Source organism: Euprymna scolopes, chromosome 24 (genome assembly GCF_053919585.1).
Source record: "Euprymna scolopes isolate OS-2025 chromosome 24, ASM5391958v1, whole genome shotgun sequence".
In the NCBI taxonomy this organism is placed as follows: Eukaryota; Metazoa; Mollusca; class Cephalopoda; order Sepiida; family Sepiolidae; genus Euprymna; species Euprymna scolopes.
This window is the reverse complement of record NC_136505.1, coordinates 98616068-98634706: the sequence shown is the minus strand read 5'-3', so window position 1 is coordinate 98634706 and position 18639 is coordinate 98616068. Positions and strand designations below refer to the sequence as shown.

At 34.1% G+C, this 18639-nt stretch overlaps 1 protein-coding gene across 1 annotated transcript in view; it reads right to left on the bottom strand.

Annotated features, from left to right (window-relative positions):
• Positions 1-17565: 17565 nt before the first annotated feature.
• Positions 17566-18639, bottom strand: part of LOC145246859 (matrilin-1-like) — a 163622-nt gene continuing 162548 nt past the window's right edge. The window contains exon 4 of the mRNA XM_080108705.1: positions 17566-18639. This exon is cut by the window's right edge and continues 903 nt beyond it. The gene's annotated coding sequence lies outside the window, so the exon portion shown is untranslated.

The window sequence follows — 18639 nt, the reverse complement described above, 5'->3', positions numbered from 1 at the left end:
CAGCAATATTCGAACAATATTCGAGGCGGTGACATTAGAAAAGGATTCAAGGGAGCGATATTCGAAACAGATTCGTGGGAGCGGTAATCGAAATAGATTCGGGTAATCAGTATTCGAAATAGATTCGAGTGATTGGTATTCGAAAGATTCGAAGGAGTGGTATTCGAAAGATATTCAATGGGAGCGGTATTCAAAATAGATTCGAGTAATCAGTATTGAGAATAGATTCGAGTGATCAGTATTCGAAATAGATTCGAGTGATTGGTAATCGAAATAGATTCGAGTAATCAGTATTCGAAATAGATTCGATTAATCAGTATTTGAAAGAGATTAGAGGAAGCAGTATTCGAAAGCGATTCGAGAGAACGATATTCAAAGAGATTGGTTTGAGCGATATTCGAAAGATTTTCGCAGAAGCGGTATTCAGAAGCGATTCGATGGAGCGGTATTCAAAAGAGATTCGAGTTATCGGAATTCGAAATAGATTTGAGTGATCGATATTCAAAAGAGATTCGAGAGACCGGGAATCACGCCAAAGAAGGATAGAGATAGAAGTCTTGCGAACGTTCGCCGAGAGTGACAGGAAAATGATCTGTAAATGCAGGTTATTTCACCAAAGGAATTGAGTTATTCCTTTCTTGTGTCTCTTGCGACGGAGACTACAACATGTTGGGTCACTACGTAGTAACAATGTGACAACTGTTAAAACGTGCGTAACGTTATATATATTTCAATGAAAATAATCAGTTTTCATATATTCTCATATGTTGACTGACATTTTCGCCAAAATCTTCTTGTCTCCTAAAATATATTTTGCATCAAATGTGCGACCTTAAGAGATAATATGCGATCTTAAGGGCAAATATGCGACCTTAATTGTGATGGTCACATAGCCAATTCAGGTTATTACCTTTCCAACGAGCATTCGTTTGTTAAATTCTGATTAAAAGTCGCTGAGATTTGGAACTTATAATATTGCCCCAAAAGGTGATATATATATATATATATATATATATATATATATATATATATATATATATATATATATATATATATATAGGCACCGCCAAAACTGGGAGGGGGCAGGTCAGTACTTTTTGACGGACCGTCTTTTTAAAAATCTACCAAAAATCAGGTAATTATTCGATCAATATGAAATTTTCAGCGATTATTGAGAGAAGAATGAACTTTATAACAGTGTACTTATTTTTCATAAACGATATTTATATATATATTTTTTTTTTGCTTACAACCCCCCCCTTGTTTTTAAGTGGGAACAAATATGCTTAAAATAATCATCTGAAACTGAACACAAGATATTGTGTTGTTGTAAGGGACAGAATTAAAAAAAAATTGTTTGCATACCTTATTTTGACGTCTGAATATCAGAACTTCGATTGTGTTTAATTATTCCGCTTTTGAGTTTTGAAGTGTGAAATTCGGTGAATATGTTAAGTAGAATAATTAATTTAAGTTAAGCAAACCAAAAAAAAAAAATTTAATATTTATACGAAAAAATCCATTTTAAAATTTTTGATAAATAAATTAACAATTTTTTTTTTAGCGAGCCGAATAATGCATGACCATTATTAAACAGGGCATGCTTTGAATAATCGATACAAAAAAAAATTCGATAAATATTGTGCCCTTTGTGTTAAAAATAGCATCATTTTTTTCGATCCCGTTTGAAAACGTTTTCCGCCTTTCGACTACGGTGGACCAAACGCGCTGAAATAATTTTTTTTATTCTGCTTTAAATTGCCCCCCCCCCATTTTAGGGAGCCTGGCCCCCACACACATACACATTAAAAACCAAACTCATACAAATGGTCACCCATCTGGTACCGGCCAGCCTCAGCTTGATAATACATTGAAATTTTCGTCACTGAAAAATAAGTTTTTTTGGCCTGTTTGGTCTTCCATAGTTTTCTTCTTACAAAACGCAAACGTAAATAGTGTCGATATAGACTCTTGATTTACGCGAAATATCTGGTTACCAATATGAATAAGTGGAATTATTTGAAATTCAGGTACTTATATTATAATATTTTTGCATATTCTCTTAGAAAATCATCCTAAATCTTAGTTAGACAATAAATAAATTAATTAATTATTTCAAAAACCCTCTTTTTTTTAAATATTTTTGTGCAAGACAAAAAATGTCAATTGTTAACTTTTTGGGAAAATTTAACATTTAAAATTTAATTAAAAATAGTAGAAAAAGTTTTACATTATTCTGTTTTCTATATGATAAAATTCAGGGTTTTATCTTTCTGGAAAGAAAAAGTTACTCAGAAATAATGGATTTTAATAAATGTAATTTCGTTTTAAAAAACAACAACAACTTGATTTTTCGGCCATTTTTGGCGGTGCCTATATATATATATATATATATATATATATATATAGTCATCCACATACAGTCCTATTTTACTACTTCACAGCTCATCAGTGCGGCTAGACAGGAAAAGACAGGATCGATACCCGACCGCCCAAATGACACTTTGCGCTATGTGCTGCTGTGTGGGTAATAAATTAACGATGTTTTTACATCGTCCAAATGCCTCCGCTCGATGTGTTTACAAAAATAGCGTCGCTTAATACGCTAATGGCAGTTTGTATACCACTTCCCGATATGCTCAACCCAAGATAGGGAGCATTATAGTCATCCAAATGCAGTACTGTTTCGGTGTTTCACGGCTCATCAGTGCGGCTAGACAGACAACTGAAGCCAGGAACGAAACCCGACCGCCCAAATGACAGTCAAGGCTTCTCAAAATTGTGCTATATTGATGCTGCTGTTTGGGTAATGAATTAACGATGTTATATACACTACTTAATATATATATATATATATATATATATATATATATATATATATATATATATATATATATATATATATATATATATATATTGGAGAAATAAGAATTCCAGCCGAGTGCTCTATTATGAGGAAAATTTTTTTTTTCAAAATAGGAGCGTAATATCTATATTTTTATTTTCAGAAGTTTAGATAAGCCATCGGTACCATCGTTTAGATAAGGCATCGGTACCGATATCTATACTCGTAGCCAAAATGAATATTGAAATTGTTGAAAAGAGTTCGAATTTATACGCAATCTCATAAAAAGACTTATTAGGAGCGCGTCAGCTTTTTTTTTCTTTTTATCCGCACTTTCTTGTATTTTATATTGCTTTCTTGGCTCACAAATTTAGTTAAGCTTGAGTTTATATGATAAAAAAAACCCATACATTAACTGATAGTGGGTTGTGAGATAGCAGCGACTCCATGGGAACGTGGCGGTTTATATCCTGTATTTGTTTGATTAATGAAAGCGCAGAGAAATTTATTTAAACGTTGGATCGGATTCCGCTACATGAGTGAAAGGGGTTATTTTCGTTTTCATTTTAATGGCTTTTTTATCTTCGTATTTTCTTTCATCTAGGAAATGCAACTATATATATATATATATATATATATATATATATATATATACATACATAGGCATCACCACATTATCAAGGCCCAGAGGCCACTCAAGGATAAGGGTTAAAGAGTGTACAGTAGAAATTGGACAATATAGTAATCATTAGTAATGAAAATTTGGTAAATTTGATAACTTATATGGAACGGCTCATCAAGAACTTATTTACTTTAGACTTGAACACAACCATATTGTAGTCAGCCGGAAAGCAGGAAAACGGAAGACAATTCCACAGGCGTGCAGTTCTAAGAAAGAAGCTTTGTCCATGGAATCTACGTTTAGGTTTAGGCACAGATAAAGAGTGGGGGGAATTATTGATAGTGTTTACAGCTAGACGAGTGTTTCTTGTGAAAGTTTGGCGAGGGGGGACCATAGATTGAAGCTCAGTCGAACACTTTCCATGAAAATAACGATACATCAGAGACAAACTCGCAACATCTCTTCTGTGAGATAGAGGTTGCAAGGAGGAGAAAAGGACATCTCCTACGATATATATATATATATATATATATATATATATATATATATATATATATATATATATATATAAACTAAACTGGTTCCCCCGCCAGACTTGTTTGGTGAGGAGGGTGGCTAGTCTCCCTGAAGGATTAAAAACAAGACCTTCCAGGGTTGGCGCTGTTAAAGAGAGGGAAATTTTAGTGACGTCATATAGTCGTTAATGTAATTTTAAAAATATGACAGCAGTTAATATTCTTACTGGAAAAAAAAAAAAGATATATCTGTACGAATATTAACTGCGTTCATATTTTTAAAATTACATTAACGACTATATGACGTCACTAAAATTTCCCTCTCTTTAACAGCCCCGCCCCCTTTTTGAATTTCCAACGTCTTTTTCCGTTTTTCTGAAATAGAACTGCATCACACTGTGCACGTGAAACATTTTCAAATATTTTGTACTGGTATTTTTTGTTTCTTAATCGCATTCATCCAGAGGAAGTCTCGAAATAAGACGAAACGTTGATGAAAACATAATACGGTTTGTTCCTTGTTATTTCTCTATTTTGTCGGAATACTATTTCCATTATTTTCATCATATATATATATATATATATATATATATATATATATATATATATATATATATATATATATATATACATACATGTATACATATATATATATATATATATATATATATATATATATATATATATATAATAAAAACCTATTGGTAGAGAGGAGACTAAAACTTGCCGCTATAGTCTCAAATGATCTGAAATAACAGCGAGGGGAGACTTGATTCCAAATATTTCTCACATGTTGTATGTCCCCTTCTTTGGAAATAGGGTACGATTATGAATATCTCAGGTAATAATACTTCCATAACGTTTCAATGATTTTTTAAAAGTGCAACAGAATGTACATTACATAAAATAAATCCAAGGTAATTTTTTGATTCAATTTAAATTAAATTTTTGAAACTTTTATATCCGTATCATTAATTGCTAGATGAAAGATAATATTATTAAAGTGCAATAGAAAGTACATTACATAAAATAAATCCAAGGTAATTTTTTTATTCAATTTCAATTAAATTTTTATACCTTACTTTGTAAAATTTATAAAAGTGCACTTTGAAGATAAATAAATTTCAAATTGAATCTTGTACCTTTTTTAAAGCCTATAGTAAAACCATTTTGTTTAACAATTTTCATGCCTTGGATGAAATGCTTTTCTAACTTGTATCTTATCTTTTTCATATTATATTTTAAAACTCTCCATTTCAGTTTGTACTTCTCACACCACAACTCATTTTTGCAACCCCCTCTTTGTATTATTACAGGTCTGAATATTCTCTTTGTATTATCACAGGTCTGAATATTCTCTGTTTCAGTTTATATTTCTCCTCACACCACATCTCATTTTGCAACCTCTATTTGTAATACAAGTCTGAATAATGAGAACATCTGATTTTTCTTAACAAAAACTTTAAAATAACTTTTTTAGATTAAATTTTTTAAAATTTCTTTCAGAATAGAAAATCTTTAAAATTTAATAAGGAACATATTTCATATAGGTTTCATTAACAAATATTCAGTACATAACGAGTAAAATAGAGATGAAAATTTCAAAAGGATTGTATAACTGTATTATTATTATTATTATTATTATTATTATTATTATTATTATTATTTAAAACGTTTTGTGTCCGTCTCTTTCGCGCGAGGGCTAATTAGTAAATGAGTTATTTTCAATTTTTACAAAAATGATGAAACTAAGTTTAGACTTTTTTCAATGATTGAAATGTGTTTATGTACGATACTTCTTATTTTTCGTCGATTTTATAATTAGCGTGCACCTGGTTAGATCAGAATATTATTATTATTATTATTATTATTATTATTATTATTATTATTATTATTATTATTATTATTATTTACTCACTAGGACTAGTCAGACAGGCAAGCATCAAAGATATCTCTTTGATAATAACTTATGGTGTTCTCTGGAATGTGAGTAACAACACGTCTCCCTAGATTTCCAGTACTCTCCACCACTTTAGAAACCTTTGCAAAAGAATTTGCATTATCGCTACAACCACTTACGATTAATCTCTCATTGGCAGCGACCATTGATTTTCACTCGAATTTGGGTGGCAAAAAGCTTCCCTAAAGTCTCAGTCCTCTTTGCACTCACCCAGCGGAAGTCTGGCTAGTGCTTTCTCTCCTCAGTCTTTCCATTCTCTATAGCCCTCATTATTTTGTGTGGTGCCAGTTTATGGTAACATACACACACACAAAACAAAAAAATCGGGGGAAAACAGGGGATTAACTTACAAATATACAATTTCAATTTCCATGATTCCATGTAATACTCCTTTGAGTTTTACATCCGTAGAATTTTTTATGTATAGTCTGTACCTGTAGTTAAGTCCTCTTTGCGCTCAGTCAATCCCCAATCCTTTTTGCACTTAGCTAGCGGAGGTCTGGCTAGTGCTTTTTATCCTCGGCCTTTCATTCCTCCTTGACCCTCATTATTTAGTGTGGTGCTCGTTTCTGATGACACACACAATAAAAAAAATAAATAAAAAACAAAAACAGGAGTATCTTACAAATATATAGTTTCAGTTCTCATGACTCCATGTGGTATTCCCTTGTGTTTTATATCCGTAGTCGTTTCTGTGTCCAGTTTGTGCCTGCAGTTAATATGTGTTAATCTCCGCATTCAAGAGTTTGCCTTAAAATTTCTGTAGTTTTTTATTATTGAAATCCGTTGTATGTTCTCAGCCATCCCTCCGATCCCAATCTCTCCCATTCTTTTTCAATGTTTTTTGGTATTGTTCCTAGCGCTCCTACTATTATTGGTGTTATCGTGACTTTCCCCATCTACCATATTCCTTTGAGCTCTCTGGCTACCTCCGTGTATTTGCTATGCTGCTCAGTCTCATTGATCCTCACCCTGTGGTCTGCTGGAACGGCAAAACCTACAATCTGTCAAAACTTTTCCTTCTTTTTAACTATTATGATATCCGGTCTTCTTGTTTGTATAGGTTTATCCGTTTGTATATCCATGTCCCATTGGATCTTGTGACTTTCATTTTCCAGTACTGCTGCCGGTTTGTGTTTGAACCATTTGTCTGTGTGTTCAAGATGCAATCGCCTGCATAATTGCCAATATACCGCCTTCCCTACTTGATCGTGACTATTTTCATATTCTTTTTGGGCTAGTTTGCTGCTTTCACTTATTATGTGGTTTATTGTTTCGCCTCTTTTTCCGCAGAGTCTGCATTTGCTGTTTTCTTGTGACTTGTCTATCCTTGCTTTGATGTGGTTGGTTCTAATTGTGTTATCTTGTGCAGCTGTTATTAGCGACTCAGGTTCCCAGTTTAGGTTTCTTTTGTAGTCATTTCCAAGTGTTTTTGTTAGTCTCGTCTTGTCATCCTTATGAATCGTCCGTGTAGCTGTTTGTCTTCCCATGTTTCTTTCCTCGTTTATTCCTCGTCTCTTTTTCTATTTTTTTTTCTTGTCTCTTTTGCTGCAGTAATAATTCTTTCGGTGTTCTGCATTATGTATTTTTCTAATTCTTTATGTGTTATTTACAGTTTTTTATACAAACAGCTTTCTTCCTGCGTCTTTCATTTTCACATAGAGTCGGTCAACATCATCCTTTGGGTATAGTGCATAGTGCATAGTCATGAGTTTCCTGGTTTTCTGGTCAAGATTCGTAGGTTCTTCTTTGGTCAAGCTTATAAACGGTCTAGAGTATCTTATTAGTGACACTGCCCACAGGTTTATTCCTTAATTAGGTTTCTACTATATAGTTTAGTTTCGAGGAATTTTCTTGCCCTTCTTAGGCATTCCTTTCCGATTTTCTCTTTAATTTCCGTTGCTTTGACGGTGTTTGCTTCCAGCACTCCCAAGTATTTGTAGCTATCATGTTTACCCAGTGCCCTCATCTGTTTGATTGAGTAGTACTAAAGCTTCAGTTGCTTCCAGTTTTCCCCTCCTCATGATCAGCAGTGCACATTTTTCCATTCGGATATCCCGGCGAAAGATTCTGGTCGTGTTTATTAGCCTTTCTAGTTCTGTCTTTGTTTGTGCAAACGGTTTCAGGTCATCCATATACATTAGGTGGTTTAGTCTTTCTTCTGTGTTAATGAAATTTATTCAGCGTGGCATTTCTAGTTCTGTCGTTGTTTGTGCAAACGGTTTCAGGTCATCCATATGCATTAGGTGGTTTATTCTTTCTTCTGTGTTAGTGAACTTTATTCGGCGTGGCATTTTCTTAGTATATTGTTCAGGGGGCATCATGGCTATAATGAATAGTAATGGTTATAGAGAACTACCTTGGAAGATCCCTTTTTGTATTTGGATTTCAATTATGTATTGTCCATTAGCTTTCAATTCAAGTCTTCATGTTCTCATTGCAGTTTCTAGCAATTTGGTTATCTTACCTGGTATTTTGAATATTCTCGTGCATTCTAGTATCCATGCTTTCCTTCCTTTTCTTCTTCTTCTTCTTCTTCTTCTTCTTCTTCTTATTATTATTATTATTATTATTATTAGTAGTAGTAGTATTAGCAGCTCACAAGGCACTTTCACTCACAACTCATACAATAACTCTCCTTGAATATAACATATGGTGTTCCCTGAGTGACAGCAAGTTCCCCCAGGTTTCCAGTACTCTCCATCTCTTTTGGTAACATTTGCAAATGAATTCGCGTTATCGCAACAGCCGCTTAAAATTGATTTCTCGCTGGCGGCAGCCATTGGTCACCACTGGAATTTGAGTGGCAATAAGTCTCCCCAAGGTCCCAGTTCTCTTCGCACTTGTGCAGTGGAGGTCTGGACAGTACTTTCTTCTCGGTCTTTCCATCCTCCTTGACCCTTCTCGACTATTTGGTATCATTCTTTGGGAGGTCGATGATGGGGCAATGGGAGGAGATGGGGGAGGAGATAGAGAACTTATAGATATACAGCTTCAACGTTCTTGGTTCCATGTAACGTTTTTTCCTGTTTTTCTTCTGTAGAAGTTTGTCTGGCCTGCTCATGTGGCTCATGAGTATTAGTCTCCGCATTTAAGGGTTTTCCTTAATTTTTCAGCTGTTTTCATTATTGCTATATTATTATTATTATTATTATTATTATTATTATTATTATTGGCTCACATGGAGCTTTCACACAAGTCAACAAACGATCTGATTGGAGACCTGTGGTATTCTCTGGAAGCTGAGTGACAACAAGTCTCCCCCGACATCCAGACCTCTCCACCTCCTTCGATAGCATTTGCAAATGAATTTGTATTATCGCAACAGCCGCTTACCATTGATTTCTAGCTGGTAGTGGCCATTGGTTTATACTGGAATTTGAGTGGCACTCAGCCTCCCCAAGGTCCAAATTCTCTTTGCGCTTGTCCAGCCGAGGTCTGGTTGGCGCTCGCTCTTCGGTCTTTCAGTCCTTATTGACCCTTCTCGGCCCTTTGGTATCATTTTTTTTGGGGGGGGGGATCGGTGATGAAACAATGGGGGGAGTGCATGATGGGGGGTATTATTATTATTATTATTATTATTATTATTTTGGCTCACAAGGAGCTTTCACACAAGTCATCAAAGATCTCTCTGCCTGTGGCGTTCTTTGGAAGCTGAGTGACAACAAGTCTCCCCAGGTTTCCAGTACTCTCCACCTCTTTCGATAACATTCGCAAATAAATTTGCATTATCGCAACAGCTGCTTGCCATGGATTTCTCGTTGGCAGCGGCTATTGGTCTTCACTAGAATTTGAGTGGCAACAAGCCTCCCCAAAGTCCCAGTTCTCTTCGCACTTATCCGGCGGAGGTCTGGCCAGTTCCTCGATCTTTCCTTCCTCCTTGACTCTACTTGGTTATTTGGTTTCACTTTCTTTTTTTGGCGGCGGGGGGGGGGGCAGTGATGTGGCAATGGGAAGATGGGGGTGTGATTGGGTTACAGAACTGATAGATATGCGGCTTCAGTGTTCTTGGTTCCATGTAGTGGTTCATGTTTTGCCTTTGTAGCAGTTTGTCTGGCCCGCGCTTGTTTCTCTTGTCTGTTAGTTTCCACATTCAACGGGTTTTCTTAATATTTCAGCTGTTTTCATAATTGTTGTTCGTTGTATTTTTCTAATCATTCAGTGCTTTTTTTTAATGGCGGCTAAAGTGTGTTTAGAAGCAACTGTCTATACGTGTGCATTTTTAGATCAAGATCGTTGATTTCTTCTATTTGGATCTGGAGCACGAACAGTAACTCTTACCATCTCTAAAAAAAAAAAGCATTTATTTTTTTTTAAAGCTTCTAACAAACGCGCGGATCCAGCAGTCGTTATCAGGATCTGTCCTTATCTGGTTATCTCTTGTTCCATCAGCCATAGATAGAGGTCCTAAGTATTTCGCAAATGTATATTTCGGTCGCCCACACTTAGGATTGAACCTTTAACCTTCAAGAAAGTATCACTTTTACAATTGATTTTCCCAGTACTCTAACCACTGCGCCACTTGCGGACAATTCTAGTACGAATTTTAGGAGCCTTAAACCTACTTTTTATTTCTACAGGGTGGTCACAAAGTCTGGCTACATAATCTACATTTGACCAACCAACTCTGGTGTTCTGACTTCCTTACTCCTCCCATATCTCTCACCATCCCTCAAAGACTCTCTGCCTTCCTTGAATCTCTTATGCCACTCAAAAACTGATGCTTGATTCATATAAGATAATACAAATCCTGTAGATTATGTAGCCAGACTTTGTGATCACCCTGTAGTTGTAAATATCACCATTTATTACTAATTATTACTAATTATTACTAATTATTACTATATATTAATGTATTTCTATCTCTATACTTATTACTAGTATATATTATCTATTGTTTATAATTATTGGTTCCCATATCGTATTGAATTCTATACTGGGCCTACTTAGCAGTTGGTTATTCCCCATCATATGTGCTGCTTCTTTAAGTCCATTGGTGTAGTTATGGGGAGACCGTCCATGGAGAAGATGTCGGCTGGGTAGTCGTCGACTCTCGATCTCGTTTTTTCTCGTTGGGTCTCTCGTTGGGTCTCCCCCTTCTTTACGGTATCAACCATATTTATATGGTTAACACTACGCATATGCTAATTAGATGGATCCTACCACAACAGACTACTATTTGAGACGATGCCCTAATAAGGCATATCGCCACTTGAACGTAAGGGGCTACGATTGTGGACCATGCCTAGGAAAGATTATGAAGATGGTTTACATTACATTTAAACTTCTGCATGTCAGTACAGCCAGGGAAGCAAGTAGCAGGCAGGGAATTCCAAAGTCTAGTTGTTCGAAGGTAAAAAAAAAAAAAAAACTTTCTGACATTTAAGGATCTCAACAGTGAAGGGGTGTGATTTTGTTGCTAAGCGGGTTTTGGGGGGATATCAAGGGGACATGAGTACAACGAGAACACATTCCATTAAAATATTTGTGAAACGGGCACATTGTAGCGATGGAACAGGGATTAGAGCTTCATTGACAAAGTGGGACCTATTAGACTGAATACACTTTTTTGGACCCAATCGAAGAAAGAGAGACCTGTGGTAAATGCACCAGTCCAGATGTGGCAACAATACTCCACAATACTCCAGCATGGACGAATAGTGGCTTTGTAAAGGTACAGGATACTCCCAGTTGTGAGTAGTCTTCTAGCATGATAGAGGGAACCCACCTTCTTTGCAGCAGCCTTTGCAATGTCCTCAATACATATGTTCCTGTGTTTCTTTGTTTACTCTGGTCAAAACTTTCCCCGACTTCGCATGCAAATTCTCTGTGTCGGGAGTAAATATCTGCAAGCCTGTTGGTTAATAAATAGCCGCGATGAATGAGGAAGACTTCATGCAAACCAGACAATCGTTAGGCACAATCTTTGTGAGCTCTATGCAGAAGCTTGACCCGCCATTATAAAACCACCAAACAACTGAAGCGATTACGTAAAAGTTAAACAATTTCAAATAAATTACAGAAATACAAAAAAAAAAAAAATATATATATATATATATACGACAAAAACATTCTTAGATTTTTTATTGTTTTATTATCAAAGATATAAGAAATATAAATAACTAAAAAAAAAAAAAAAATGGAGACTATATTTCTGTGAATTTGATTCGAGGAAAGTCGATAAATCGTATTCGACAAACCGTACAAAATGGCGGATCTATTTTTTTTTTTTTTATTTAATTAAAGCTAGTTTTTTTCCGAACATAGTTTTCTTTTTGTTTTCCAATTTTGACTGTGGGCGTGACGTTGCTTATATACACGTATGGCTATATATGTGATATACATTGAGTGACTAGAAGCCTACACAAGTGCAAACATATGTATATATATATATATATAGGTACAAACATGTACAGTGTTTTTAATAGTGAGCGATCCAGTGTAAATACATGACGTGAAAACCAAATACATACGATGAAAACAATGTGAAACAGGTAAGTTTATTTTATTTATAGAGAAATAAAATATGTATTAATTTTTCATATCGGCTCCTATTCGTGAACATATACCAATCTAATATATAAAAGGGTATATATCCGTTTGTCTGTCTCCATATTTTCAAACTCTATCACTTCCGAAATTAAAAGGCGCAGAGCGGCGCTAGGGGCCTCAAATGATTGGATTTTTATGGACCCTTCTTTTATGGGTCTCTAGCCGGTGAAAATAGTTTTTAAGAGGTCAAAAATAATCCAAAATTAAAAAAAAAATCGTTATACATTTTGTACATTCATCTTAGTTTATTTTTTAATTTATAATTTTTAATCAGTTCATATGCGTGTCACGTTGGTACAGTGGTTACGTCACCAGCTTTGAGTGCTACAGTTTCGGTTTCGATTCTAGCTGATGACACCCGATTTTTTTTGTTTTACTTTTGAAATCACGACTCTATAAATATATATATACGTAATCTGGACAAATTAAAATATCATATTTAAGCGTATTTTACGACCGGACAAAGCAGAGCTCCCCTCCCCCGTTAGTATATATATATATATATATATATATATATAGTCATTCACATACAGTACTGTTTCACTGTATCACAGCTAATCAGTGCGGCTATACAGGCAACTACCTTAAGCCAGGATTGAAACCCGACCGCCCGTACGACAGTCAAGGATATATATAGTAAACCAAGTAGGTGGGCAGCATTTTGAATAGGTTTATGCATCTGATATATTAGTGCAATTCTTTATTATAACTATGTTGCAACTATGATTTTTTTTACTGTTCACCTTCTTTATATATATATATATATATATATATATATATATATATATATATATATATATATATATATATATATATATATATATATATAGACAGTCCATTTCGCTGCAGCAGAACTGACCAGCACTCTTATTCGCCTCAAGTCGCGATTGAACCTGCAACCACCTAGTTGATAGTCGGCGATTCTACCTACTTGAATATAAATCGGACGTTGATGTTTGTCAGTGGTATTTCAATACACACAGGATCGCTCACTATTAAAAACATTGTGAAACGAGCAAGGTATTTTATTGAAAAGCGTAGTCCTTTTAAGAATCAAACATGTCCATCTACCAGTATACGACAAAAAAACAATCGGCGGATTCGTTGTCTTTAAGATGATCTAATCCGATTTTTTTTTGTGTGTTTGTTTGTTATTTCCTTGCGCGGCAAATGGACAACGTACGTTTCAGGAATTGCATTTTCCTTCTTTTTATGGTCGACACAGAAAACAGTTTACATTTTACACAAAACAGAAATAAATAAAAGAAAAGTTTTGAAAATGGTATTGATTCGGCTTGTCGCCGTCTTAAGGCAAGCAGTTGAAACATGTAGCACTCAAACGGATGCGGTTTAGGTAGAAATATGTGTAGATGTAATTGTGTTGAAGATTTATGTCGGAGTCTGCGTTTGTATGAGCGGAAGTATTCTACAGGGTGGCCGAAAAGTCCCAGGACACTGGCCGAAAAGTCCCAGGACACTCTATTTTTAATATTTTATGCATATATAAGCATGCGATTATTGTAGCTTTGGCTAGCGTATCAAGGAATTCTCTAAAAAAAATGGCACAAAGAACCTGGAGGCGAATGGAATTGTGCAAGAACAACGAGGGCCAACATACTGATCCCCTAGACCACTAAATTACTCTAGTTGTTTTCTGCTTTGTTTCTAATAAAGTTCTCTTTTTTTGTTGAATATATATGTTTTCTGTGTGTTTCATTAAAAAATACTGTGTTTTATTAAAAATACATGTATAGTGGCCTGGGACTTTTCGGCCACCCTGTATATGTAAGCATCAGTGACTTTTTTTTTTATTGTTGTTTGTGTTATGTGAAAGCAAAGACGACTCTGTGTTGGATATTTCAAGGCGGATCGTGGAAATTATTAGCCACGTGTATTGGAAAAAAAAACAAAAAAAAAACGAGTGCTTCAGTTGAAAATGTACAACAGAAAGTGTTTTCTTATTTTTTTGTAAATCTGACGATTCATTTGCGTATAAAATTCAAACTTTGATCGCATGGTTATCAAAAAAAATATTTGCTGTTTAAAAATATCAATTTTGTTTGATACGAGAACATGTTTTTAGCAGCTCTATCTCAATTTATACGCATATGTACATATAGTATACGTGTATGCTGCATCATATATATATATATATATATATATATATATATATATATATATGTATATATATATGTATATATATATATATATGTATATATATATATATATATATATATATATATATACATTATGGCTTCCTTCAGTTGATAGACTATGGATACCCATTGTAAGGGTGCCTATGCGTGAAATTTTTATGGCAAGAGTTCCGTAATCTCCAACCAAACCTCTCCTGATTCGACATTGTTGAATACCAGTGTCAAGTGTAGGTTCAGGACGACTGAAAACAAATACCGAGATAAGCGGAAAGCACATACAGCGCCTAGAGTTCCCAAATGGTCACCGATCTGGAACTAGCCAGGTTCAACTTTGGTGATCTGACAAGAACCGGTATGTCAACGTGATTATGCCGTATATATATATATATATATATATATATATATATATATATATATATATATATATATATATATATATATTAGTGATGGGACAGGTCCAATATTTTTCCGGATTCCGATACAATTACCGATTACGATTCTGATTCTTTATATTTAACTAAAGTTTGTTTTCTTATTACCGTAAAAACGTATGTTAAATGTGCTTATATTTTCTCAAATTTAAAATCAGACTTGTGAGGGTGGTGGTCATCTATATGTTTTAGCTTTACTGGTAGTTGAAAATAAATAAATAGTTACCAGTTAGTTATGAATACGAGCTATGGAAAATTGTGTTTTAAACAAAATCAAAATAATAATAATAATAATAATAATAATAATAATAATAATAATAATAATAAAGATAATTAAAAGAATCGTTTTTGGCGTCTGAAGATAGGCACACATTTTTCCGATTCCAATACCGATTTCGATACTGCAAAATGTTCTGATTTTCCCGATTCCCGATTCCGATCAATCGTCCCAACACTAATATATGTTTAAAACCAAGAGATGCTCGCTCTTAGTCTGATGCAAAACAAGAGGTCTACTATCAGCTCTGTCTTGTGGCAATCAACTGCACCGACTGAGTTGAGCAGTTACGCCGAAAACTGTGGTTGGTTAAACATAAAGCGTCCACCTCTATGAACAAATCATTTGTGTAGATTTCGGGTGTAGTTGTATAAAAATTATACGTCGAAAATCTACGTAGAGTCCATTTTGAATTTTGCTACAAAAATAGAGATTCTATGCGTGTGCGTTTTCGTATGTTAGTTTCAGCATAGATAGCAATGTCCTGCGCATAGCGCAAGTGAAATTATTTAAACATGTTGTAAGTCTCTGGAATGCATAGAGAAAAAAAGAAAATAGTGTCTCAAAAGTCTCTTAAACGACTTACGAATGTAGAGCTTACAGAAACGGCTTAACAGACGCCCTTTTCGAACGCTGTCAGAATTGGAGACTGACGCACGTCCTAGAAACGATCTGAGAACGCCGTATTCAGCATTCATTCCTTGAACACATTTTCATAAATTGCTTTCCGTGTTTGCGTGTGTATTGTCGTTCTCTGTTGTATTTGTGTGTGTGTGTGTGTTTACATGTCCGTCCTGTTTCAGATGTGCTAATACATTTAAGCTTTGTAGAAGAACTGAGGTAATGTTCGCACGTTTCAACAATGACAACCACTAATTAAATTAGACCGAATGATTAATCGATTTGTTTCTTCAAAAGCAGTTTCAGAATTTTCACAGCATCCGCATCATCATCAACATCATCTAACAACCTGGTTTACACACACACACATATATATATATATATATATACACATATATATATATATATATATATATATATATATATATATATATATATATATATATAAAAAGAGTTAGAGCTAAGTTCATCTTACCATTCTTTGGTATTTGATCACAGACAAGTCTTTGATGACACTGTATATATATATATATATATATATATATATATATATATATATATATATATATATATATATACACCTATATATATGTATGTATATATATGTATATATATACATACATATACATATATATATATACAGGATGCGCCATAAGAAACTGTATATATTCTAATTGCATTCTGGGCCTTTGGGACAAAATGATCACACTGTAGTATCTGTTTTGTTGCGGCACTTCACTCTTTATATTCTCGGTCAATGGATGAGAAGCCTTCTAGTCTGAGACATTTTAAAAGATTATTTTTGTTCCTCTCCAGAGTACCCCTTTATGGGTATCTGGATTTTCTCCACATTAAAAACCGACCTTGTGGCTAACTCTGCCCTCGTGGGGGGAGGCAAGCAAATAGGAATATATATATATTCTTTTACTTTAGCATCTTCATGAAAAAAAAATAAAACTACCATTGCTCAAGTTCCGTCGGAGCTGTGCGTCGAAGTCTACCGCTTAGTCCCTGAAATATTATGAAAGTGCATCGAGCTCTACTGGAAAGCCCTTCGAAGTTGATTAAAGTTTTAAATAACATCATGTTTAATGTTGAGAAATGCTTAAAAGTGACCTCTGTTTGTTTCTATACAGCACGTGCAACTTCTTCCAAGTTATATTTATAATATTGAAATTAAATTATATACATTCTTATGGCGGGCCCAGTATATACATATATGTATATGTGAGTGTATACATACATGCATACATACATACATACATACATACATACACACACACACACACACACACACACACACACATATATATATATATGTGTGTGTGTGTGTGTATAAACATGTATACGTACATATGTGTTATGCATGTATATATGCATATGTATATGGCTATATATACATATACATATGTTTATAGATATACAGATACATGTATATACATATACATATACATATACATGTATATGTATATGTATATACATGTATATGTATATACATATACATGTATATACATATACATGTATATACATATACATATACATGTATATGTATATACATGTATATGTATATGTATATACATATACATATACATGTATATGTATATGTATATACATGTATATGTATATACATATACATGCATATACATATACGTTTGGTTATAACATTATGCTTTTAATGCATATGTTCAAAAATCTTTTTCAAATTGCCACATTTAATTAACAAAAATGAATTTACACTTTTGAGGTATATGTATCGCTAAAAAAAAACACATTCCAAATCCAAAGCTGTATTACTTTCATACTCATTGTTAATATGGTGTGCCTTACACGTGTTTCGGTGAATGGTGGAAATTTACGAAAGAGACAAGTTTATTTTTCTTCGGAAAAAAAAAAGTTGGAGATTTTTTTTTTTTTTTTTGGATTAAGTCTGTCTCTGATGTCTTCTTTAGTGAATTTCCACCATTCAACAAAATACGCATAAGACACACTATATTAACAATACAATTTTGGGGGAAAAATATATATACATGCACACGCACACACACACATATATACACAATCTGATATATATTAAGTTATATTTTTTGCTCATGTTATTGCTTAATATAGTGTTCGCTAATGGGCCAGGCGACTGAGCACCTGTCTTCGGTTGAGTCATATCAAAGGCACCAACAATGCTATTTGGTATCCCGTTATTACTTATTATTAGCAAGTGGAGAAATCTTGAAAAAGAGATGGCGCTTCAAACCTAAACGTCGGTATGGCAGCTAAGGAGAAACGTAGCCATCTGATCGCCATCATCTATAGGAGACGACTTAGCTTTAGTATTCTGGCAGAAGATATTGTTAAATATGAGTATATTTAGTCCCTGGGACTGGAAATAAGTAGAGAATGTGAAAATAAGACTCCTAAAAACTTATAGCAACTGCATACATATCATGTACAATAGTGTCGAAAATACATTTCTAATATTTCTAACACGCACACACACATACACATATTTATTAAGTAATAAATGAAATGGGGAAATATACAACTAACATTTAAGCAAATCTATCAAAGTACTATACCTCTACATGGTGAAGTGGAGCGATTTATTTCTATTTCATTTCTAAGCAAATATCCTTAATCCCTTTGTTATATATATATATATATATATA